The 26,076-nt window shown below is 37.7% G+C and overlaps 1 protein-coding gene across 1 annotated transcript in view; it reads right to left on the bottom strand.

The window, feature by feature from the left end:
* The window catches only part of FRS2 (fibroblast growth factor receptor substrate 2), a 51,799-nt gene extending 27,302 nt beyond the window's left edge, over positions 1–24,497 (bottom strand). Inside the window, exon 1 of the mRNA XM_014879743.2 lies at positions 24,377–24,497. The gene's annotated coding sequence lies outside the window, so the exon portion shown is untranslated. The remainder of the gene's footprint in view (positions 1–24,376) is intronic.
* Positions 24,498–26,076: the final 1,579 nt, after the last annotated feature.

Here is a 26,076-nt window from a genome sequence, read left to right as displayed (position 1 = left end):
GAGATAGCTCTCCAAAAGTAATACTGGGAGAATATGTATCAACAGAAATGTGGATGTCAGTGTGTGCATGTGCATGTCAATATCTACACAGCAGAACAAGGAGCAGGACAAAGATTAAAGCTCAGCTTGCCCTGGTAAGGAAGAGCACCATTCCCACAGGAGTGCTCCCAGCAGCAAGGCCTGATCAGAACAGTCACTGGAAGACCCTGCAGCCTAACACAAGTTTGCATCTTACTGTGTATATTGTTCCTTTTCCTGTTACCACATCCCCAAAACAGACTACTAACACATATTTAAAACATATGAAATAAATAAAACAGAAAATTAACAGATACCCCTCCTATGACTCATAGAAGCTGAAGATCGAGAAGAGCATATCACAACATCTCATGATGATTTTAAAACATCATGACCGTGCAAAAATCATTTTGACATTACCAGTCAATAAGGATGCCAGAGATGTCATTAAGATTTTACATCTTTTTCTTATCCTGTGTCACTCACAAAGGATCCTGGCTAAACCACCTGGGCACAAGTCCAGCTGCATGGTAAGCAAGTGGACACAAGAGTGCAAACAAATCAAATCTGTCAGAGAATGCATCTCAGGGAACTTTAAGATCAGAGAAACAAATATCATCTTGCCCTACCATAGGATCTTGCACTGAATTTTGTTATGCCATTCTTCCTAAAAAGATAAAAATAAATATCTGATTCTTATGGAAAAATAACTGTCATAGAACCACTGCTTTCATTACAAAGTTAGCCTGAGTAACTATTTTCTCTCTTTTACTTTTCCACATAATAATTTGTATTATAAGAAGGAACATATGGCTTGCAAACCCTCAATTCTCGATTCCTCAATAACATCAGTTGTAAGCTTCATTATTTGCTACTATTAAATAATTAATTTTTTTCCCTGGGTTATCTTTCAGAATTTCTATTACCAACTCTATTTCCTGGAAGAGTATGGCCCGGGATGACAGCATTTGAGATGGTGGGAAAAGGCGAAAAAAAATAAAAATCTTTTCTTAAGAATAAAATTTATTTTTTCTTAAAAAATAAAATTTTTCTTCTTTTTGTAAAATTTAACTCTTCCCAAGACATTACTGAAGCTTAACCTTCAGACACTTTACTGTCCCATATATTTAGATTGAAAGACTGTTTGTACGGTGAAGGTGCCCATTTTGAAGAAAGGATGTTTACAACAAAATGAAGCTTTCCTCACCAGAGAGAATAAATAAATATATATATTCATTAGGAGTATGTGTGTGCACACGTGTGTGTGTATATATATGTATACACTTCTGTTTCAACAAGTCCTTCCATAAGATTCCTTCTATTAACAAGTCTGAATAGGTATCATTTAGAAAATAATTTCTGTGGGAGGTTTTTAAGATTAAACTGTCAACTTTGTGTGTCACATGACATTTAGAAGCATTGGTTCATTCGACTACACAGAAAAATCATATTCACTTTCTTGTATTGAAATTATCTATTGTCGTAAGTGGCAGATATTTAAGGATAAAAATCAACCTTTTTGGATTTTCATTTTCATAATACATGCATGTTTTCTAATCAACAACTATGATGCCAGAATGTGTGCACTACATGCTCTCACAAAGCAGTCATATCCAAGATTTGGATTCATAAGTACCTATGAAGACTGAATAAGCAAGAGTGACACAACCCTTTTTTTTTTTTTAAAAAGCCTCCTAAATGAAAGGCCTAAAGAAGTGCCCTGAACTTTCCCAGTGCACAGTAGCCTTAAGTTTCAACCTCAGACAAACCTCACACACCTTCTCTTCTCCTTGGCCATGGGGAATTTCAAGCACTGTGGAGTGTCAAATATCACCAGAAACACTATAGCCCTCAAAGGCTCCATACAGATGTTTTGTTTCTCTACAACTGCATTCAGTGGTAATCTCTACATATGAGTTCATGCTGGCTATATGTTTCTGTATTATTTTATGACTCAATCTTTTGTGCTGCAAATTTCTGTAACTTCTAGATAATAAAAAAGAGGTTGATGTAGTTTAAAATACCACACTAAAGCTCTAACTTTTGCATATGGAAAACAAACTGATTTGATTTATAGCTAGCATGAACAAGCTTGCCCTTGCCCATCCATTTTGTTAGCATCTGATGGCTTTATTGAATGCCCATTTTCTCTCATAAAGAATTAATTCTAGAAACTGCCGAAGATGCCAAAACTTTACTACCATTACTAACCACGACTACATCAAAACAGCACTTACAGCACTCTAAAAATGCTATCAGTTACACAACAGGGTCTTGTCTTTACTTGGAACTGAAGTCACCAAAATTTACCCTCCACAGCTACACAGTTTGTGCTTTTTTCCTGATGAACTTCCACAGTGAAAAACATATACATTTGAAGCCAGGGCACCGGCATGTGTAGAGTACACTACATTAATTCTTCATATTTATATGATACTCTCTTTCACAAATCACTACTCAAACCGATCACACTCTCGTTACTGTATGCCAGCTCTGCTATTTAATGGATAGTGAACTGGTACCACTTGGCAGAGCACATTAGCTTATAAGGTCCAAACAGTAGCTCTGCTGTTAATTTTTTTATTATTAAACTTCAAAAAGGCCTTGCAAACAAGAAACCAAAACAAACAGAATACTGATGCTCTGAAAACCCTGCAGACCTCCATGTGAGTTGTCGATTCTGAGGCAGTATTGGCTAAAGCAGATGAGTTGTCTCCTTTATGAAGTGTCCCTATTCATAAGTTAGCCACCATCTCCTAAACCAGCAATCCTCAAACTGAAGCTTGCAATGCCAAGGTTCATTTCATCTTTCCATCCCTCCTATTCTCCCATGCAGTTCAAGCAGCTCAAGGCACTGGAGAATTGCAAGGGGGATAAACTGACTTACGTTCCTCCGCCAGCTAATACATCTCTACCTAAATGTATGTAAAATACTATTTATTGCAACTGAGAAATAAAATCTCATACCTACCTGAATTCCATCTGTCTCAGGTTTTCCTTTCTAGAAATATTTTTTCAGTTACCCATCACTTCCAAACATCAGCAGGTCACTCAAAATTCATATTTGCTCTGGGTAAAAATAATCATTGTTTTCCTTGCTCAGCTATTTTTTAACCTGGACCAGCTTCCTGATAAGGTTCACCACATGAACACTCAAATACAAGTCAGGGGCTGGCACTGTTTACACCGACAGCACCACAAAGAAATGTTCTTTGAAACCATGCCTACAGATACATCTTTGTAGTTACTTATTCCATGTTCCTATTAAGTAATCAGTCACATCTTACTGTCAATGAAAAGTCAAAAAACTTGAAAGAAAGGACAGAATAAAGAAGAATAAAGATTTAGGCAGGTTCTTTTTAACAGAATAATTAAAAGAAACTTATGGTTCTGATCAATCCACAGGACTTGGAGCTTAATTTTAAAGCAGTTACAGCAAGCAAAATGGATACCAGTCCAACACAACAATTATCTAGAAGAGGATAGATAAGTTTAGTTTAGATAGTTCAATTAGTCGATTTGCTGCATCAGAGTATTAGAAGTCTGCCCAAAAAGGACACAAAACCCAGTCATTCTCAAGTGCTGAAGGTATAGCCCTTTGTGGGTAAAAACCCTGCAGTCTCTAGCAAACCAGCACCACTTGTTTAAAAACATGAAATGTAATATGACTTGGTACAAATCCCATTTAAATAACAAGCCCATAAAGCTTGCTGGCACTTACTTAGAAAAGAGTGGAAAGGAAACAAAATCTATTCTAATTCGCTCAATTCTAAGAACTGGATTTGTATTTTATATGTAGTATTTATACATGACTCAACATCTTAAACTAGATTTCAAGTACAGAGGAATGCAAGCTAAAAACCAAATCCAACAGATAACTGACTTACTAAGCACTGTCTAGGTGCAAACTCAAAGAAGTAACATACATAAAGTACTGATTTCCCTTGTATTTCTCTACTCCAGCTTATTAGCATTTCTGCAGTGAACTATATATTTTATCAGATTTTTTTTCAATAAGGGAAATTGCTTCTTATCACTGTTAATATTCAAACCCCTGTGAAGTAGTTACAGGATCTTCTCACTCCCTATAGCACATTTCAACTGCCCAGGGAAGTCCAAGGAATGATACACAAAAAGTCTAAACCAGTGACACTGAACTACCACTGTCCACAGAGAGGGCTGGCTTTTAGTAGTTATCATAACAAAATATAGTAATTTAAAAGTAATTTCTGCGGAACACCCTGCCACCTGAGACCAATGTATTTTATTGTGTGAAGAAATGCAGTCATTTTTGAGGTGTTCTCTTGTGTATAAGACATATGGGATATTACCAGATTCCTGAGCTGTTTTATCTTAAACAAGTTCTAGGATTAGAAATTACAGTTAATAAATATTTACACACAAAAATTATTGGCTACATGGGAAAAAAAAAGTTTACACTTCAAGATGAGATAACTTGATAGAATGTTTGAAAATGAAAAAATCTTTTAAACCCAATAATTATAAAAATTACCAAATAATTAAACACAGAATAAATACATGGTAATTAATGTCTGCAATAAGATGACAAGAAAACTGGTGGAGCTTTGATGTCTTGAAGAGCTCCAAGATCAAGGTTAAAAAACTTTCTGGAATACATAATTAGGTGGAAAGTTAACAGCTTGCAATAAATGGGTGAGATGTGGTGTCTTATCAGAACACAAAGGAGTCAAGATAGGTTCAAGCATGCTAGTCTTAAGCAACTTATAATAAAGAATAAACACTGGCATTAAAAAAAATCCAACCAACCAAAAAAAAAACAAAACAACCCTTTCTCCGATATTTAGCGACTTTCAAAAGCAGCTTCAGAATAAAAACTACATTTGAACTTCATGCTGAAATATATTCCTGGCAAGAACTAAATTCTAGCATAACACCATGTGACATACTAGATTGACATAAATTATGGAAGTGATTACTGAGGATCTTAAAAAACGGAACCATGGAAATAAAACCAATGAACATCAATACTTTAAAAGTATGTGGATGTTTGGATAGGAAAATGACAATGTTTGCTATGTAGCAAAGCTACAAAGTTCGAAGTGTAAACTTTTAGGTTTCATTAATATAACTGGTACTTTTGATCTTTTCTAATGACTTTTTTTGGTATCTTTTCTAATGACTTTCACCTATTCACTAAAGGAGAAAATATCACTGGACTCCCTAAGAGGAGATTTTCCAGCAGCAAACAGTTCAGGTAACAATTTTATATGACAACTGACCCATAAAACATGATTACTGAACATAGTGTTTGTTCCTTTTCTGTCTACCTCAGTTACTTTTTCTCGTTTTTTCTATAGCATTTCACCTCCACATACACCTCTGCTGGCAAACACCCCGAAAATAACAACTGACCCTTTTGTACCAACTTAGAGGGGTTTAGTAAATCAGTAGGGTGATCAGTAATAATCACCACACTGCCAGTTATTCTGTCCAGTGGAGACAGCGTCAGATGGAGCCAGGTGGCACGACCAGAGGCAACTAAGGCCAGACCTTTTGTTTCCAGGACACTGGAAAGAATCTCTGTACAGCTCACTGATGGTCTTACCTACGTTGTTGAGAGGTTTTCTTTCTGTTACAGTCCTCATCTCAATTCCTTGCACCCTCTCCTCTCACGACACCTCATCTCAGTTATCTGCCTCTTTCTCCATTTTCTTTGTTCAGCTCATTCCTAGCTCATATCTGGGAATTTGCTACCACCATTACTGTCAATCTACAATCACTTATATATTGTAGTTTTCTTGTTCTGCATGCCTATTTTACCCATTTAGACAGTACTCTAAAAAACAGTTGGTAATAGCTGCCCTAATATTTATACTGCAGCTATCATAGGAGATGTGATTGCAGCTGATCATTACATACAGTGTAATAGACAAAAAACTCTTAAGTCCAGCCACAGTTCCTCGACAGGAACACCTCCACCAGTGTAAACTGGCCTCCCCATTTCATGGCACAGCTTTTGTCTGTTCCCATGCAATGAAAATATTCTCCATCCAAGAACTGGCAATGAGCAGATTGATTTCAATTATGTTAAAACATTGTTATGCTTACAATACAGTTTAAGTGCCTTGTACTTCATCCTTAATCTGCATACAAGTTTTGAGGGGGTTTCATGTGCGATTCTACACTTACAGAAGTATTACCTGATGTACTGCTTATAACCCTTCTAACCCTAAACTATAAAGGCACCAAACACATATTTGATGGGCACAGGCTTTTAAAGGGGAAAGTGTACAGTTTGTCAGTAAACTTGGCTTAAACAAACCTTCCTAAGAATCTATAGCTACACCTTATTTACAGTCAGCACAGTGCTGACAAATCTACTTTTTTATTTTTATGTTTAAAAACTTTCTCTGCAATAGTTCACAAAACAAGGGAAGAAAACATAATGGTGGAACACCTTGAAATAGAGACTCTCAATACATGCGGTGCCATTAGTTTACTCTTCTTACAGAAACTGTGTTCTTAGAGATAATACGACTAGCATGTCCAAAGGTCCATACTTAGGAGACTCAATCACGTCCTAAATATTAAACATTTTAAATATTACATATTAATAAAGTACTTAGAATATTTTCTGTAACTGTTTTTAGAGTTTTGCTCATACATGCTAAGGTAAAAGAGGCACTCTGTCACAAAGCCTAACTTTTCCTTACAATCTGAAGGCTTAATAATACAAAGCCTACATGGCAAAGAGAAAAGGCGAGTGAACAGAACGTGTACCCATCAAACATTTCAAAAAACTTACTGCATGGCAAATGAAGTTGATCACTAATCAGTATGGATTACACTGTAAATCTTTAGGATGACCAAATGCACAAAAATTATCTCATCAATCTGCCCAAGTGGTCCAACAAACTTGTAGTTTTGGATATAGGCATGTTTTGGAAACACACCAGCAAGTATACTTAACTGGTTCAAAAAAACTTTGGTCATTACTTGTATTGAAATATCTATTAATTACCTACTCCCAAAATACACGGAATTATTCCAGGTAAAAAAGTTCAATCCTTACCCAAACTACACAATAAACTAGCAGAAGGATGTGATCATTTGTACTCATCAGCATGGTGATACAGAGGAAGAGTCCCTGAGCATGCAGTTTCTCTTTTCTAAAGCTTTACTACACACCAGAACCTCCTGTTACCCAGTGCAGGGCAGACTGTACATGTGGTCTTACCATACACAAATCCAGTATTTGCTCTCCTAACTCTGAAAAAGGTTGTTGGTCTTCACTTCATAAAAAGGAATAGTCTCTTTGAGCTTTCTATAAACTTCCAAGGCACCAACTGCCTGCCTGTGCCTCCATCTCACCACTGCTATTGCTGCCTGTGCTAGCCAGATAAATCCTCCCACCTGTAAAATTCAAGATGGATCCCCAAAAAGTTGCACCAGATCTGTGAGAACTAAGAGAAAAACTATCATTTCATACTGAGTTAAGAGACAGTCCCCTCAAATCACCACTTAAAAACAACCAAATTAACAATAGCACAGCCATGTATACCACACCCTGCATTTTCCCATAAAAATTTACATATATACACAATATAAACCATTAAGAGATGCCATTAAAATTTAAATGTGTTTTCCAAGTTATTCCTTAAAGTTATTCCCAAGCCATTCTTAAAAGCCACATCATCAACTACTAGAAACGGATTCTTCCAAATTCAAAATACTGAAGTGGACTTGCTTATTTAGTCTATACAGAAAAAAAAAGGAGTACAAATAGCAAAGCCAGATGTTGTTAATAACATTTAATTAACACCACAAGGTTCCTACTGATTCACTGCAACCCCAGAAACCTGGAGTTTTTAGTGTTTTCATGAAACCAGGATAGATAGGATGTTTCTGGGAAGAATAGAGAAAATAAGTGATGAACAGCTGTGTATAATAATACCCCTCACATTCAGAAAAGTTACAAGTTAACATTAAAAATTTAAGTTTCTTGTAGTAATCTTTCAATCATTCTGAATTTAAAAGTGAGGAGAAATCCCAAATAATTCTGCTTTTCAATATATTCTGCACATTCAAGGATAACACTAATCTAGGCAGAACGTACCCAAAAGTTCAATTACTTTGCAGGTACCAAGAAGTATTTAACCTGAAAAGGAAATACAAAGATTAAAAGAAAATGTGTGCCTTTTCTACTCCTAAAAGTTCATGTTAATAAGGGCAACGTTCTTTGTCAAAGATTTGACCATTACAGCCAGACAGCTTTCAAACAGTTGAAACTGTGAAAGCTCTTTTGACCTTATACTCAAGATTAAAGCTAAACTTTTAGAAGTTTTGAGTTTCTTTTAAATATTCTCTTCCATAAAAAACAAACAAACAAACAAACAAACACGTGACAGTAAGTGTGTCACAGAAGCCATATTTAAGTACATGTGATACAGGAATTAATGGGAGGTAGGAAGAAGGACATAAAAATTCCATAAACAGAAGAAATTCAGCTGTATTCTACTCAATATAATTTTCACTATAAGAAGTACTTTAACCACAGCATTTGACTTTAGTTACATATAGGGAGTAACTTAAGATGATGTACAACTTTAAAAGAAAAAAAAAAAAAGGTCCAAACAGTGAATATTGGTAGTCAAACAGTTGTGTAATTCTCACTAAAGATTAAGTTGGGCTGCTCCATAAATTTTTACACTGCCAACCTCTGCCTGCTTGACTGAAAAAAAACAACTAATTTTTTACCACTGTTGTGAAATCACAGGGAAGTCCAAATGACTCAATACTAATATTTACACACCTATGTCCTACTCCACTTGTTCTTCTTTATATGTTGACACCAAAGCCCCCAAAAACGCCAAAAATAATTATTTTTAAAAGTCGTAATTTTCTCTACTGCAATTAGTCTACTAGAACTGACATAATAAGAGGTAAGAGGTAATAAAAAAAATCATCTCTTTTAAAACCAAGCCTATGTTTCTGAAGCAATACAAAGTCAGTTCATAACAAGGGTGTATCATTTCCTCACATGTATAGAAAACAGTTGTATGTTTATCAAGTAGTGTGAAGCTTTACTTTTATAAATTTAAGAGTCATTGTGAGGTGGAATATTTTAAGTTAACCGGGTTGGTTTTTTTTTTCTCAGAATGCTATTTGGTGTTCCCCTCAGCTGATCTAAGGTGACAGCACCAAAGACATCATCTTTCCTGCTCTGGCCATATTCTGATTAGCCAGACAAGCTTCCATCCCAGCGACTGCACTGCTCTTGCAGATCAAATGACCACACTGTGACCAGTGCCAACAAAAGGAAGGCTGGGCCAGGATGCCTAAGGAGAAATCAGACCCTTCTTTTTTCACAGCGGGTCACATTTCAAACATCTTAAAGTTGTCATGAAAATAAAGTTTCATTATAATCTAAGACAATACTACCAGAATTTGCTAAAATGAATTTACCTGTGTATCACTTCTCCAGAATCCTACAGAAAATCTAAGGGAAAAGAAATCCATCTGTAGCCTCTGAAACTGCTTTCTTTCAACATACATTATGCAAAGCTAAGTTCATATAAAGGCGAAGTTATGTGCAAAGTGTAAATCTACTTAAAAATTGGGAAGCTTTATACATAAAAAGTACAGTATTTCAGTTGCAACATCAAAAATGGTATCGATAAGACTTATTAAATCTAGACTTATACATGCAGATTCTTGGTATTTTACAACTTCTAACAGTGTTATTTCTAACTTCCATTTACACTGCAGTGTAAGTGTCAAAAATTCTGCACAAATACAGCTTCAAAAATTCCTAAATATTTAAGAACAGGATTGGTGACAATTTAGCCAGTACAGATTTTGTTTTCTTACAGAAGTGAACTTAATTTTGCATTTTGTTTAAAATAAGAACACAAAACCTCATTTAAGTGTACAAGCTAAGACTAAGCTCCTGACAGTTAAGCCATTTCAGCTGACTGATGGAAGTCATTCCCATAATTCCTCAAGAAGTCAACTACGGATACCAAGTTTTAAGTTATACTTTGCATAAACACTCAGCATGAAAGCTTTGGAAGTTTGTCATTTGCTAAACCTGTTCACTAAAGTATTCACCAAGCATAGCTACAAATTGAAAGATTTTTGCCCTCCCATCTGCAAAAGATAAATAGGAGAAAAAATAATTCAGAGCAAGAACATAAACTTTAAGCCTTCACATTTCACAACTGGTTTCTAATGACAGTGCAAAATAAATGATTTGCTTTCTCCTTACACTTACTACTGTCCTAGTTTACTGAATACCAGTTTAAAAACTTACTACACTACTCAGCTTTTAACTTGCAAGTTAAAAGGATATCTTTGAAATGATAACTATGTATTGTCTGAAAATATTTTGGCACTGGCACAGAATCTGCAAAGAATAGCCCAAGCTTTAACTTAATTATCCTTTTACAAGAACTGTGGTTTGAGAAAATATAACAACTTCGTAAACATAATAATCACTAAGAGTAATTGCCTTTGGCAGTAATGTCCCAAAGCAAGTTTGGATATCCAAGATAAACCATGATTCCCATTCTTTCTCTCTGTACTTTAAAGTTAATATAAAAATTCTAAAGCAAATTAAAATGGTGTGTCTAACACTGTACAAGTAAACAAAACACAAATTTCTGTCAGAGCAACATATTATCATCAATAATGAAACCAGTCAACAACAGTATGTTACAGAAACTGCAACCCAACAATAAAGTCTGCAAAAGTTGCATTATTTTCTAGAACAGAAATAGAAAAGAACTGATGGAAGTTTAGATGCAGTTACAAAAACAGTGTGAAATAATCATTATGCTACTCACAGTGTACTTTAATCCCAGATACACTATCCACTTAGGGCAACCCTTTTGTATACACTGGAAGACACCCAAAAGCACAGAAGCCTCTTATCCCTGACTAAAAATATTGCAGGTATTTTGAAAACAATTTAGAACTAAGAAACATGATAATTAGCTAATGCTAAGACAGTAAAACATCGTAATTCAAATTCTATATGTAATAGGCGGGATTAGGATAAATTAAAGCAAGCACACAAAATTCCCCAAAATCAAGCTTCTTCCTAACTGATTTCATGTCCCCTTTCTTTATCAGTTCCCACATCAATTCCCTGTGCTGATTCACTGCCTTACCTTATCTTGCCCAGCTCCTACAACTTCTGCTTTAACCCACCAACCTTTAGGCTGCTCACCTATGCGAAATGCTGCAAGTTTTCACAAGTCCACTTCTACATTTGAATTGGATGTGTTCTCTCTAATAGCTGATCATTAAAAGAAGCTAATTATTACTGTGTTTGTAAACATATGTGCTTTGATACTACTGTATAACTCCAAGTAAATTACTTGACTCTGAACATTTTCAATATTAGTAAACTAACATCCCTACACTTCTTCATAAATTCCAACCCATTTATGTCAACTATCTGAATATGCAGCTTGATTTCTGTACATTACTCCCTAAACTACAGCAGGAGAAAACTGTTTGGTTTAGTTCGAAGTGGATACTATTTAAGAAGGAGGACTTTTAATTTACATTATTTCAATCATCCTATATACACGTGTAATGTCTCAAGTGAGAGGGAAGCAAAATGTAGTGAAGAAAAAAGAAGCAATTAGAAAGCCTTTAAATAATACATGATAGAACCACAAGAAGATTATATTCATACTTTGCTTCTGCTGTGCCTGCTAGTAAAAGCCTGTAGTATGATGCAAGGGCTGCTGTCAAATTCTGAAACCTGCCTAGTGCTGCAGGCTGATACAAATTCTCCTACTGCAGCAGTGACTTTTGCAGGCAGCCCTAATACACCTTCAAACAGGACCATGAGCATGTTAACTCTGCCCTTTCTAACAGCCCCATACAGCAGCAGCATGAATCAATTAACCTCAGTGGTGTAATTTTTCTATTATTCAACCTAAATTGCATTAATTCTTGACTGCTGAGGCAATACACTTTGTCTGTTATATTCACTGAACTGCAACCAAACTGGATAGAACAAATTCGTATGGTTATTTTAATTTTAGCCTTTTGTAACTTACTAAGTATTGAAGCAAGAGCATATCTAGGCTTCCTTGATGCTCATCAGATAGCCTAAGGAACAAGAAGCAATCATAGGATTCTACGAACTCAGTCTGCTACTTGTGTGGTACTATACATGACTCGATTGAGAGTTTCCCTAGGGAAAAAGGGAAAAGTGGACACTTTTCAGAAGTCTCATTACATTTTTAAGTGTTTAAAATCTCTGCCAAGTCACTGCTATAGATTTATGCCATCAATTGTGAAATATGACCTTAGCTGAAGCACATCTAGTAGCTTTGTTAGTTAAAAAAAGCACTAAAATAATTTATAAATAATGCTTAAAATCCATACGAAAAGCTGAAATGCACCACAAAACCCACTAGCACAATTCATTATATTAGACACAGGTCTAATGTGTGCCTGTAAATGCACACACTTCATAGAGAAGCATTTCGTTTTCTTGGAAATAAAATGAATTTCTGGGAAGTAGCAACCACCATCACCAAGAAGCCAGCCGATAAATTCACTGTACTCACTAGGTGCCAACCCCCCACCAAAATCCCCACCTTTTTCAGGAGACAAACACTGAGCCACTCAAGAATCAGCTGCTAAACTGCTGCAGTTTACACCTTAATGGCCTCTTAAAGCAAACAAACAAAAATTACCATAAGGCCATACTCTACACCCATTTACAAATAGTTTAATCATGCATGTGCAAAAGGACTGCAAAACTAACTACAGAAAAAAGTGCACTACCTGCCCTAAAATATGCTACCATAACTTCTGACTTAAAATCCCAAACCTACCGATATCCGGTTTAGCTGTTAACACTTCACCCAAGTGTACAGCTGCTGGACAGAACTGTGCTATTCAAATAAATTAAAAATCCAGTTAGAGAAAGGGGGGATGATCTACTCCCTGTGCATCTGCACCAGCACAAAGCTTTCAAGCCTTGGAAATAAAGTGTTTGTATTAAAATATTAAAAAAAAAAAAAAAAAAAAAAGTCTCTGGTCCCAAATTATACAATATTTAGCAAAGAATAAAGGATATCCAGCTTCTAGATTTCTGAGATTTTTGCCAAATTTCCATTTAACAATGGTTGTACTTTCACCACTAACATAAGAGTAATATATTCACTAATATAGATTTGAAGCCCAAAAATGTTTAAATAAAATCTGTTATTAGGATTAGCCTATCAGTAGCTCGGCAAATAGCTTTTAACAAATAAAATTTAACATCAAACATTTTTGGTTACCATTTTTGGTAACATTTTTAGTTGCATTTTATTCACAATTCTAGCCTTGTATTTCAAAGACAACAGTCCCTTATTCTTTCTAGTTTTAGGTTCTTTTTACCTGCTGCTAGGTAGTTAAAGTTTCCTATAACTACCCACTTCAAAACAGTTGATTCACACTGAAAGGTAATCAATTATGTGACCTCGTTGAAATAGTCTGGTATTGGAATTAATTCATAGAAAGCCTTTGTAATGAATGTAAACCAAGATCTCTCAGAAATCACTGTCAGATCACAATACTTACTGTTAGAAGAACTACGTAAAAAACCACTTCTACTGTTCACCACTGCTAGACTTTATTATTCCATTATCAGAAGCATTCTTCTGTGATACATCCTTGTTTGGTTTGAAGCCAAAATTATAGAAGGTGCATTTCCCTAGCACACTCAATAATAATATTTCATACAGAATAAACCTGAAGTGTAACTATTTTACAAGCTCAGTAATACAGTATGATAGGACACTACTGCTAAGAATCCAGCGCACTCTCCTCACAGCACTGCTCGCTTTAGAAGTCAGCACCAATGGAACAGGATCACTGCTTTCAGTCATCACTGCAAGAGCAGTCTGGCATGTCACATAACAACTGATTCTGGCTCTACTTATCAGCATAAAGTATCTCCTGCTAGTCAACTTCTAATCGTTACTTAGAGCTTTCCCCAAAGTACACCACTTATCATTAAGTACTTCAGTCTGTCCTGAAGGCCTCAGTTTAACATGTTTCTTCTCTTCAGACATCATCCTCCAACTTCACAAAAACATCCTTCCTATGGAGAGCTTATAACCAGTAATGCTAAACTGATAGTTAATGACACAATCAAACCTTCAGAGAGGTAGTTTTAACGTGATACTAGTGATAGTGTTAAACTGCTTTTCACTTTGATATGAAACTGTTTTAAAACCATACTATTTACAATTAGTAAGTTACATCCATTTAACAAGTAGAATTCTACATTACAGCTGACATAAAAATACAAACTCTTTAAGAGAAGTAAATTTAAATTCAGCAGACATACATGAAGTTGTGCTCTACAACACTAGTGAATACGGACTTAACAGAATAATGAACTCTAAGCAGAAAGAAATAAATATTTATTAAGCAAATGTACTGACACTTTGGGACTAAAATCATTATAAAAGAAAACACATTTGTGAAGGTCAGATGATCAACATAACACTGTAGGCAAAGAAAATCCAAGATAAATAACTTGGAACTTTACATTTTGAAGAGCACTTCGTTGCACTTTACTAGTAGAAATATTTCAAGACCCTAAGTGGCCATAAGTATTTTAAAATAAGAGTCATAATGTATACTTAAACCCAAAGAGTCCTACAGAAACTAGAAGCTTATCTAAGTTTCTGGTATATGTTGTACCTCTGAGACAAAACACACATTGCTCTAGAACTACAGAGCCACAGGACAAGCTGGAAATGCTCTCCCAACCTCTTATAAGAAAAAGTTCTGGAACTTAGGGACGGAGAATATAAGTAGTGCACAAGAAAGGTTCACCTCTCTACTTAAAAAAAAAAAAAAAAAAAAAGGAAGAGTGAAGAAAACATAAAAAATAAAATAGTTCATCTGAGGTCTATGTAGCACCTTCCCTTTTTAATTTCCTCAACACATTATTTTCTAGTCCAGCAATTTTTAGGAATGAAGTAGAAGAACTGACCAATTGGCATGTATTACTCAGAATTTCTCTAACTATAGGGACAACAATATTGTTAATATAATAAATAAATACCACAAAGCTCAAGCTTAGAAAACAATTTATTGGACTAGATTTAATATTAGCTTCTGCAGGCGCAGAGGAAGCTCTTTCAGGAACTAAATACCATCACCTAAAACTTGCACAGCAAATGAAGAGATACCTATCAGAGAGATAAGAAGGCAAGCATTCACATTCATACTGCGATCTGAATATTTGCCAATTAAATGCTTTTTGTAGCCTTAAAGTAGCAAACAACTATTTAAGAATTTAAGACTTGTCCGGTCTAGCTGCACAAATACAGTATAGTCTGACAGGAAACATCCAGCTTACTTTAGTACTAATATTGGTGTAGCTGACAGAATTAACACTCTAGCCATCACTACTCTGGTCCTTTTACATTTATGGCAATATAAACTGATGAGCAACACATACACTGCATTCTAAATTTCAAGCTATGAAAGGCTACTCAGCAGATTTTAAGAGAAGAAAACATAAGGCTGCTGCCATGACACAGAAGCGATTTATAATGTTTTAACTATATTATCTTAAAACATTTCTAAGACACACACAGCATGCTATACATTAAAATTTATTATTTTATCTATTATAACTAGTTTGCTTTTTCATACCAGCCAAAAATCTCAAATTACAAGTAGCCACAGAACCTTTTTCCAAAATAAACCACCAAAAAAATTACAAACAAAATGCAAAACACAAGCCACAGAAACCTTGCAACCAAAGCTTCATGAAACATGGAAAAATATTTAAGAGTGACTTGGCTTTCTTTATTAACAACAACAAAAAAATTATTACTGTTAATATTAGCATTAGTTCTGCAATAAGTATATGACATAGCACTTAATATTACTTTGCCAGTTTAATTTCATTCTTATATTTTTTCAATAAAAGCTGCAGATCATATCTGCTCACCATAGAAACCTGCCAAGTGTAGAAAACTAACTGAAATCACACATGATACTGAATGTCCACAAAATATGACATTGTATTCAACACAGATTTTAAAGTGTGCCACCGCTGCACTTTACTCCAAAGTAAAATCACTGGGCAAATAAATTAAATTTAAAAGATATGCAGTAACATACGTTTCCCAAGTACCTATAAGAAAAGATCCAAAGGCATGTATCCTTGTCTGCTTACATAGTTTAAAATGTTATTTATCTGTATAAGCAAAGAGACAACAGGATGCTCTAATACCCAAGAAGAAAGGTCAGAGGTGAAGTAATTTTCTCTTGTAATAGTATTAACATATATATAACATCTCGGAAGCTTTGTAAATCCAAGTATATGACATGGAGTAAAAACATGGAGTGGAGGAGGGGGGAGGATAAGAAAAAAAAGATTAAAGTGCCAAAAGTAGCAAGGCAAAAGACTATGATGCAGAAATACAAGACGCGGGTCTTTGAGTTCAAAGACAATAAGCCAGTTTTAGCTTGATGAGGAAAGTAGCAGTCACACTACTGAAAAATCGTAGCAGCTGTATTTTGAACAGATTGCAGAGAGAGAAATATCAGCAGAGGGAGAAGGTACTTGAAGTACTCCAGATGGCAGATACAGAAACTTCATTTGCAAAGACAGAAAAAGAAAATGTGGTCTTGAAAATGTTATTTGGACAAGGAAGGAGTATATGAATAAAACATGACTGTGGACTCAAGGAGAAGAATAAAAAGAAAGGGCAATTCCCAAGCAAGTGCCCACCCTGGGTGAGGGAGGATTATTACACTGTTAGCAGCATTGCAAATAGCAGGCAAATTAGTTAAGTTCGAGAAAGAAGATAAAGAGCTCTGAAACATTCAAAATGTTTATGATGATAAAAAACACTTAAAGGAAATGCAGGACTGAATGAAAACACACAAAGAGCCGTAAAATTCTACAAAGTTTACAGCAACCCTAAATACTGGGGATGCAGAAATTTCTATGAACGTTGCACACTTTGGGATTAGTGGGAAGAGGGTGCAAAAGTGGGAAGATGCTTGCAGCAAATAGCACCACAAAGGCAGGAGAGGGTCAAGGCTGTGACAGGCAGGCAAGTTTCCCTACATCATGTCCTCTCATTCCCACAAGCCTAAAGCAGCTTAGTTACACATTTTATAAAAAGTCCAACTGCACTTGAAAAATTTAAATTTAATTTTTTAATTGCATTGTTGTACCACCTGACAGATGCACAACAGCAACTACTTTCAATTTTTGTGGTGATTTAAAAGCAAGTTTATTTAAACTAAAATTTGTGTTCTAGCTACATGCTGCAGTCAGTGTGAAGTTACTGAAAAATACAGAAATCTAGAAAGAAAGTAGTCTAATATCCTCTACCTGTAATGGTTCCCAAAAAAAGGCTAAACTTGTTGAGTGACATCAAGGGGGAAAAAAAGTCCTCTTGTGTTTCACTAAGATTTTCTTAAAAGAAAAACAACAACAACTGTGCTTTAAAGGAGGGATTCAAAGAGATTAAAAAAAAAAATTGCTAAGATGTCAGAAGAATCTTAGCATACTGCCCTGAAGAAGTAGCCCTCCCTGGGTTTGCCTGGTATCTTAATTTGCCTTTGGTTTCAAAACCCTATGCTTGCCAAGAGCTATTCCTTTCAAAACCTCAGGAATTCCATTACTAGTTTTAAGCTAAATTAAAGGAAAATAGAAGCATTCAATGCATGGCAAAAGTATGCACAAAGTGTTTGTTGATACTCATAAATAGACTGAAAAATTTAGCCATGTCTGAAGGATAACTGCTGCATAGTCAACTCAGTTTTGCTCTGCAATGCTGCTAAGCAAAAAGCTACTGCTGTCAGTTCAGACGAGCTCAGCATTGCTACCAAGATCGAACACAGCATTAGATCGTTCATCTCTCACTTCAAGTTTAAATATAAACTATAGTTTGCATTTCTGCTGGAGAAAAACAGGAAAAGTGAGAGTTCCCTTTTTAAAGCAACTGCTTCAAAATCTCCATTAGGGAAAAATGTCTCACTGTCCTAAAGCATGGCAAATCCAGTCAACTCTCCACCCTGTCAAACATCTTGCAAGTAATGAAAAAAAGACATTTCATCTCAGAAATTCATCTAGTGTTGTGATGATGAATATCTTTCCAATGTCCACACAGTTGAGTCTCTTTCAAATCATATTTTATGATTCTCAACCAGTAGTGTTATTACAATCATATTTGCCCAATAAGTAATAGTAAGAATGAAATGCCCCCATCTGCATATGGTGCCAAGTGTCATACTATCACATAGGAAGATAATATCCCTGTGCAAAGCATTTCAGAAAATCTTTGTGGAAGACAAATGCTTCATCTGTGTCAAGGTGGGCAATCCCAGCAGATAAGAATTACTATAATTTAACTTCTTTAACAGCAGTGACAGAACAGTGAAAATATCAACACTATTTTAAACTGATCTCTCTCATGAGAGATCAAAGATCTGTATCTTGCATTAGAAACACAGGAATACGGGTATATGGGATGGAGTGTTTATTTTACCCTTGGAAAGGCAGGAAATTAAAGCAACTTTTCACCATTGAGTCAGCAGCACCCAGTACAGATCAGGGGTTTACAGAAACCATCACTCTGTGTGAATGACAGAAGCAGCATCTCAACCCTGCCAGGACCAAAATCACTATGAAGAAAAGCCAAGGAAAAGAGTAATTTCTTCAGACTGACAACATGGGGCTCCAGTCTATCCTGACTTGGGCACACATACTAACATAACAGGCTATCACCATCTCAGTTATGCCAACTGCCCGATAGTATTTTACATTTGCTACAAGCACAGACAATTAATACGGCTTTTGTGAATTAGACTTTTCTCAATGGAAAAGTAAGAAACACGTGTACAAGAAAAAGTTGAACAGCAAGATATATTTGAGCATCCTTTCCATAAGATACATGTTTATCATAAATAAAGGAAAGAAAGCAGATAAGCTTAAAACCTACATTTAGGGTATTTTTTTTAAATCCTGGTCCAAAAATGTACCAACGCAGAGGTGTTTCTATACAGCCAAAGCAGAACCTAAACATCTGTTTAAAAAAAGAAACAAAAACAAACAACAACAAAATAAAAACAAAACAAACACAAAAACCCCAGTTCTGTCAGAACAAACAGCAGGTCTAGTAACTGGCTGATTCTAGAAGCTGAAGTAAATAAAGCCCATGCAGCACAGTCAGGTATGATTGCAATGACATGCAACACAATGACTTTACACCTGCAGTATCTGAGAGGAACACACTGCCTAACACAGATACTAGTACTACCTTGTTGACTGAGATTCAAGTAAAAAGTTCAGGGATTACCCTAGACTGCCTGAGAAGTCAGTGACAGATTACATATCACTCCTGTGACAAGGACCTTCTCATCTCACTACCCCACATATGGATGTAAAAGCATTTTAGAAAAAGAACAAAATAAAACATGAAATTAAAGTACTCTAAGACATGAGAAGGAAACAGTCAGTAATCACAATGTCATTTTCACTAATTAGAGAAGAATGCATATAGTCAGACCCAAGCATGCAATAATCATGAATTTTTATTGTATAAACATCAGAAATAAGTTATTAGTTCTTTTTATTTAAGCCAAGAGGTAATTATTTCTGTTGTCATTTAAGGCTTGAGGGGAAAACTGAAATTGTGGAGAATCCCATGGTTGCAGGAAGAGGGAACTCAATTCACCATTATGATTGTTGCCAACCTGCCAGATGCAGTGAAGATGAAGCTCTGAAAAGTGCACTATAGTTGGAGAATACATGACATACATACTCAGACATTTGTATGCACACATACTTATATGAGAAAGCACCACACACCTGTTTATCACCAGTTTTAAAAGATTCGTCACATCTAGCACTGATTACACAGAAGGGCCAACAGCAAAAGATGATGTTTAGGAGGGGAAAACTGAAAGTCTACTACAACTGCTGTTCTACAACTTATACACAAACTAAATACCATCTGCATGCCTTACATGAAATTACACATCTCTGGACAGTAGTTTTCAGCCAACAGCTCCTCAAATCGTTTTGATAAAAAAGCAGCAGCAGACAAAAATAAAACCCATCACATTTTTACAGAAAACATTACTTAAGAGCTGCAGATAGGTCATCTCTTCCAGAAGTAGCTACTGCCCAGTTACTCATCACCACTGAGCAAAGAAAGACTACCACCCATAGAGACTTGCAACAGAGTGAATCATGTAAGAGCACACTAATCCACTTTGGGAAAAATTAATCAAGGTAACTGACCAGTGAAGGTAGGCTGAGCTAATACTGGCCATTGAATGGCTGATTATGCCTAAAGCATGTAACACTGCATATGGCTTCTCTGGTAGAACGGATTATTACGTATGGTAACCTATGGCAGAGAAGGAAAGACAAACGAATGGGGGACACTGTATCTACAATTCTCACAGGTATTAGGGAAGAAAAAAGAAAGATAAAAATCAATTCCTATCCATATTCTGAAACGTTAACTACAACCTCCATGATAAGCTGAATAAGACGGACTGTGCAAACCACTAACCATTATTGTTACTTGAAGTCACAGACTGCCTCCCCAGAAACTGTGTGAAGTTAGAATGTTTATCTTTCATCAGCCTCATAATTTTCATAGATTTGTTCTGTTTCTTTATCTTCTTGTTACTGCAAAATACGTTGCCATTTTCGTAGTAGACACTCTGATCACTAACTTTCTTTATTTAAGTCTTTTAAATTTAAAAATTCAGTATACATGCTGAACAAATTCATTTGTGCAGTAATTTGATGAACACCAGTTCTATGAAACAATAGGTACCATGGTTTTTTTTTATTAGTTACTACAGAAAGGCCAGATTCTTCCCCAAACTCCTTCAAAGCACAGAAGGAAATCAGACACACACTACCCTAGTTTAGGGAGTCTTAGATGTAAATATTCCCATGAACTATAACCAAACAATGTCTTCAAACTCTTAATGCTGTACTATCTTAACTTCACAGAATTAGGCCAGTATCAAATATACTTTAAACTGGCATAATGTGTCACTGTCACCGAAAGAAACAGACACACCCTGCTCCCCTTACTGCTTGCTTCCATCCCCATCTCTGCGCCAGCACAAATGTTTGTGCAGCAAACTGATCCAGCTCAAAGCGAACCCTTCCCTGCCTGCCCCTCCCCCAGGTTAGCTCAACCCTCAGCCCAGCTCACCACAGCCATACAAGTATTTGCCTGCACAAAGGAGGAAGCAGCAGAGCAGGGTGGAAGCAAACAGGACCATGTTTTTCAATGGTGGAGCTGGTCTGTGCCAGCTGTATGCCAATGCAAAGCAGGAGTAGTAGGTCGAAGGCTGGAGTCCTGCAACACCAACATCACAGATCCAGGCCTATGGTGTGCCACTCCTGCCCTTCCTCTCTGGGATCCCAGCCCTCCACTCACACAGCCACTGGCAACTGTCCGGTGAGTCGGTTCAGGGTGCCAGTCAACCGAAAACTAATTCTACCAAGAAAAAAAATAAAGTTGCTAATTTTAAGCCAGTACAGGTTCCTGAACCAGTTCCCAGGGCAATCCTTACCAGCACAAGGAAGGAAGAGGAGAAAGGATGCTGGGAAGGTGGAAGGTCCAACTTCTATCAGCTTGGGATGCTGTGGAAACACTCAGACATCACCACATTTTAAATTTCAACTTGCCTGCACAGCTGAATGTGACTATTTTAATAATTTTTTTTCTAAGATTAAACCTTATTCCAATCTTTGTAGGAACCTAAGCAGCCATAGTCTACTTGGGCACAAGAAGCAAGAAGTGAGGCCAGTTCACTACATCAACCACTTCCACCCTTCATATTCAATAAAACAGAGAGACTGCGTTAGTTTCTCTAACTTAATGATAGTTTTACCAGGTAATGGTTTTAAACATCACTGATTAAATGACCTCATATACATGCATTAGAAGAACATACATGGAATAAAACCATTGCAGCAATGTTAAGTATTACCTTAACCATAGTTTAGTACATACAAGGAGTTTAGATGGTTCTAGTGATTAAAGTCAACAGACCTAACAAATATCTCTACTCAGGCTTGAATTTCATCCATTATTCAAAAAGGTGTTTAGCTTAAAGTACAAGTCCCAATGATCACAGAATGAACAAAATTAGTTTCAATGAGGTCATAATCAGACATCTAATAAACATGGATGTAGCTTTCAAGCTAACTTTTGAACTAAGTATCATAAGTAGGAGTACAGAGCACGATCTTTTTAACTTATGAACAATGGAATTTATAACTGAATTGTTAAATTTAGCAGAGAACTATTTCCATGCAAAGTAAATGTATGTTTACATTCATCCAGTTAACAAAGAAAATAAATATATTCATATCAATTCAAAAGGTAAGACATATTGACACTATAGTTCAAGAACTGAAGTGCAGAATCAGATGCTTTTTTCTGAAAACCAGTCTTCCCAAGTGCCATACATTGTATTTTTCTAGTTAATGAAACTCTCTTATAAAGTTAGATTCTTCCACAGACTACCACCTGCCTACAGCAGCATTTTTTAAGACAACTGATCTTCCCTTTAACAGAAATTTCTTGTATGATGAAAAAGTGTTCCAAAGTACTCTGCCTATAAAAATTTTAGAGAAGAACAGTTTATTTTGACTACAATTCACCACCAATACTTGAGACAAAACACTGAACTGGAAAGTGAGCAAAATCCTGAAAAGCTATTTAACCATAAATTCATACAACTGCTGGCACACTGTTTCAACAAGCATTTTCAAGGAATTCTTGACATGGAAGTAAATAAACTCAGGGACTCTAGTCAAGGCATAAGGTTCTTAATTTCATTCTCTTTAGCTTGGACCTAAACTGGTGGTTTATACTGATACAGGTTTCCTTTCAAGCCGGCATAGACAGATGCGCTGTTCAAATGCACTTGCTAACCAAGGAAAACAGACAATGAACTTCCCTGGCAGTTCTGCTGATTTAAACAAAGAACCACAATGCTTATTGGATCTGAACCCAGATATCTTAATACCAAGCCAATTTTAACAGAGCAATAAATCTTTAAAAATTATAAATACAAATATACTGTAGAATTAGCAGAACAGATTAAATGACAGGTTCATGATATGGAATTATTGCTAATGTTAACACTTTTAAAGACTTATTCAGAGAACTCTTTCTGCTCATTACACTAAACATCATTTTGTCACTAGGCCTTAAAGTTAAGAAAAAAATCCAGGAATATTTAAAAGTCACAAATAAAATGCTTGTTAAAAATATTAACATCAAACAACAGTTGGCAACTTTTTCAACACTTACTAAAATCTGTCTTGATTTCTACACTATTTCTTCATTGCAATAACAGCATTACTTTCAAATCACAGTCCAACAACATTTCTAGCGATTTCTAGTCATGATTATCATATCTTATGCAATGACTTTGAACAAGATGCAGTGACCAGGAAGATGCAAAAACATGCAATCTTCTTCAAAAATTTCAAGTTCAGACGAGCACTCAAGCCAAATAAGTACTGAAACACCTTTTAACGTCTGTGTGTCTTCAGATCTATCCTTGCTAAATTTACGTGTAGCGATAAGTCACAGGAAGGGCAGTTTAAAATGTCGAGGAAATGAGCTCGGTATCGCTTTCATTCATACACACAGCACCCCTTCCAAGAGCCTGGGGGACTCCCTTCCCCTGGCAGGCTCTGTCCACGGGTCCCAACCCGCTCTCAATTATCTCAGGGCTCGCACCTCGAAAGCCCCCCAGGTTTGCTCAGCAATATGAAATAGCAAACGCACTTGTCTTGGCAGGCAAGTGACGGACGCAGCTGACCTAGAGGAAGGTGCGAGGGCTTGACAGGTGACACGAGATGAGACACAACCATCAGACACGCCGAGCAACGAGCAGGCGGTCAGGAAGCCGGGACCGCTCCCCGCGCCAGACCTGCCTCCAACATAGCCACAGCAGGGACAAATTTATCGCCTCGTCTTTTGTTTCTAAACTCGCACTCCGCTCGTCCACCGCCGCTCCCGCCCCAGCCCCAAAGCAAGGCAGCGATCCCCCTCCGTGCCCGGCCTTCCCCGCCCAGAAACAGCCCCGGGCCGGAGCCCCCCGTGCCCGCGGGGGCCCAGCTGCCACCGGGCTCCCGCGCCCGGACCCACGGGGAAGGAGGAGCAGGTCCTACCGCGGGGCGCGTCCCAGCCCGGCTCCCGCGGGAGGAGGCCACACAAGGGGCTGCTCCGGGGCCCGGGGGGTTCCACTGGGAGGGGGCGGCAGCGGAGCCGGCCAGGCACGCCGCGGGAAGGAGCCGGGGGAGGGGGCGAGGACCAGCACCCACCTGGGCCATGAGCCCCGCGCTGGCCGCCGGGCCGGGCCGCCTGTGACGGGCGAGACGGCGGCCCCGCGTCGGGCCGGGGCACGACTGCGCCTCCGACCGCGGCAGCGACAGGGCCGCGCTCTGGGCCGGACCCTGCCCGGCTCCGCTTCCGGAGCGCGGCGCGATCGTCTTCCGGGGCAGCGCCCGGGGAGCCGCGGCGGGCGGCGGGGCCTGGCACCGGCACCGGCCCCGGAACCGGCCCTGGCACCGGCCCTGGCCCCGGTACCGCCCGGGCGGCGGGGCGGCCGCGGGGCTGCGCCGGGAGCGGCGCGGGGGCCGGCGGGGAGCGAGGCGGCCGCGAAGTGTGTCTTACTGGTTCCCCATGTTTAAAAAAAATAAGTGAATACAAAATATTAAAGCTGTAATCGCGCGCTCAGCTCTGGGAAAGATTGGCTCGGTTTGCCGTAGCTTTTGTAGCGCTCGGTGTCACTGCCGCGGTGGCTCCTCACATACAGCCTACAGGATTTGGGCTGTGTTAGTAAGGTTGCACTATATGGCACTGAATGCAAAGACAGGAGCTGTACACTTTAAAAACACAGATACAGCACAATTAATGTTGGAAACGAGAACCAGAGGAGGTGCCACACCTGTGCAGGTTTGTGGAAATGCTTAACACTCCTGTTAGCCAGTGCAAAAAACCCCACACATTTGTTCATGTTCTCGCTACCTCCGTGTCACCGTGTCTGCTCCCTCTTTACAGGCCAATATGTGTGACTAGTCTTGGACCAGAAGACAGTGTAGTCTACAATTAATCTTGAATGTGTAGGTTTTGTCCCAACATACACAGAAACACACTGCTCACAGTTAGAGCACCCGGCAGCCTGCATAAAATTCAGCTTTGTCTCGTCTTGTTATCCACCTGCTTTGGTCGTAATCTAACTTCTGAACTCTTCACCAAACAATGCCTTGCACCAAGTTGCTTCATAGAACAGGTCTGTCTATGTCTTGGACTTTCTCAGGGGTTGTGCAACTCCTCTTTTGACTCTATTTCATTTACCTCATGATAAGGAGAATAGTAAATGTTGCTCTCACAGTTGCTCACTTTCTTCCCTTCCCTGGACAGTTACTGCTTTGTAGCAGAAATGTTGAAAGTAAATGGATCACAATACTCTGCTATCCTAATATTCATTTAATCTGTAGGTTGTGTGAGAGCTGAAAAAGCTGAAGTCCATGCAGAAGTTTTCTTCAGATGGACATACTAGAAATGTGGTAATACCTAGAAGGAAAAGGGTGGAGAGAGCACAGCTGTGGTTTAGCATTTGTACCACTGCAGCTATTGACTCCTGTGCATGTGAGTCAGGACCCAGAGGACTAGATGGATAAAGCAGAGCAAATGGGATTTTTCTATATCTGAGTTATGTAATAGGTAAGGTCATGTAGCAAACACTGTCATCTAATGTACAGTATGTGATCGTATGCCATAAACATAATATACCAACAGGCTACAAAGCAATCGGCTCTTCTTAAACATCTGCAGGATTCCTTATGATCTTCAGGTCACAGGACTTGCCCTAAAGTCTGTTCAGATGCAGTTGTTGATCCCAATCTGTTAGTGCACATTCAACTACGTGTAGTCCCTTGCAATTTTTCCCTAGTCTTTTCAGCAGTGTCTGGATGAGCAGGAACAAAGTTTTGATGTGTCTCTTCTTCTGGGTTATTTC

Source organism: Sturnus vulgaris, chromosome 5 (genome assembly GCF_052056855.1).
Source record: "Sturnus vulgaris isolate bStuVul1 chromosome 5, bStuVul1.hap1, whole genome shotgun sequence".
Taxonomy (NCBI): Eukaryota; Metazoa; Chordata; class Aves; order Passeriformes; family Sturnidae; genus Sturnus; species Sturnus vulgaris.
Note: the sequence above shows the minus strand (reverse complement) of the source record. Positions and strands in the feature narration are given on the sequence as shown.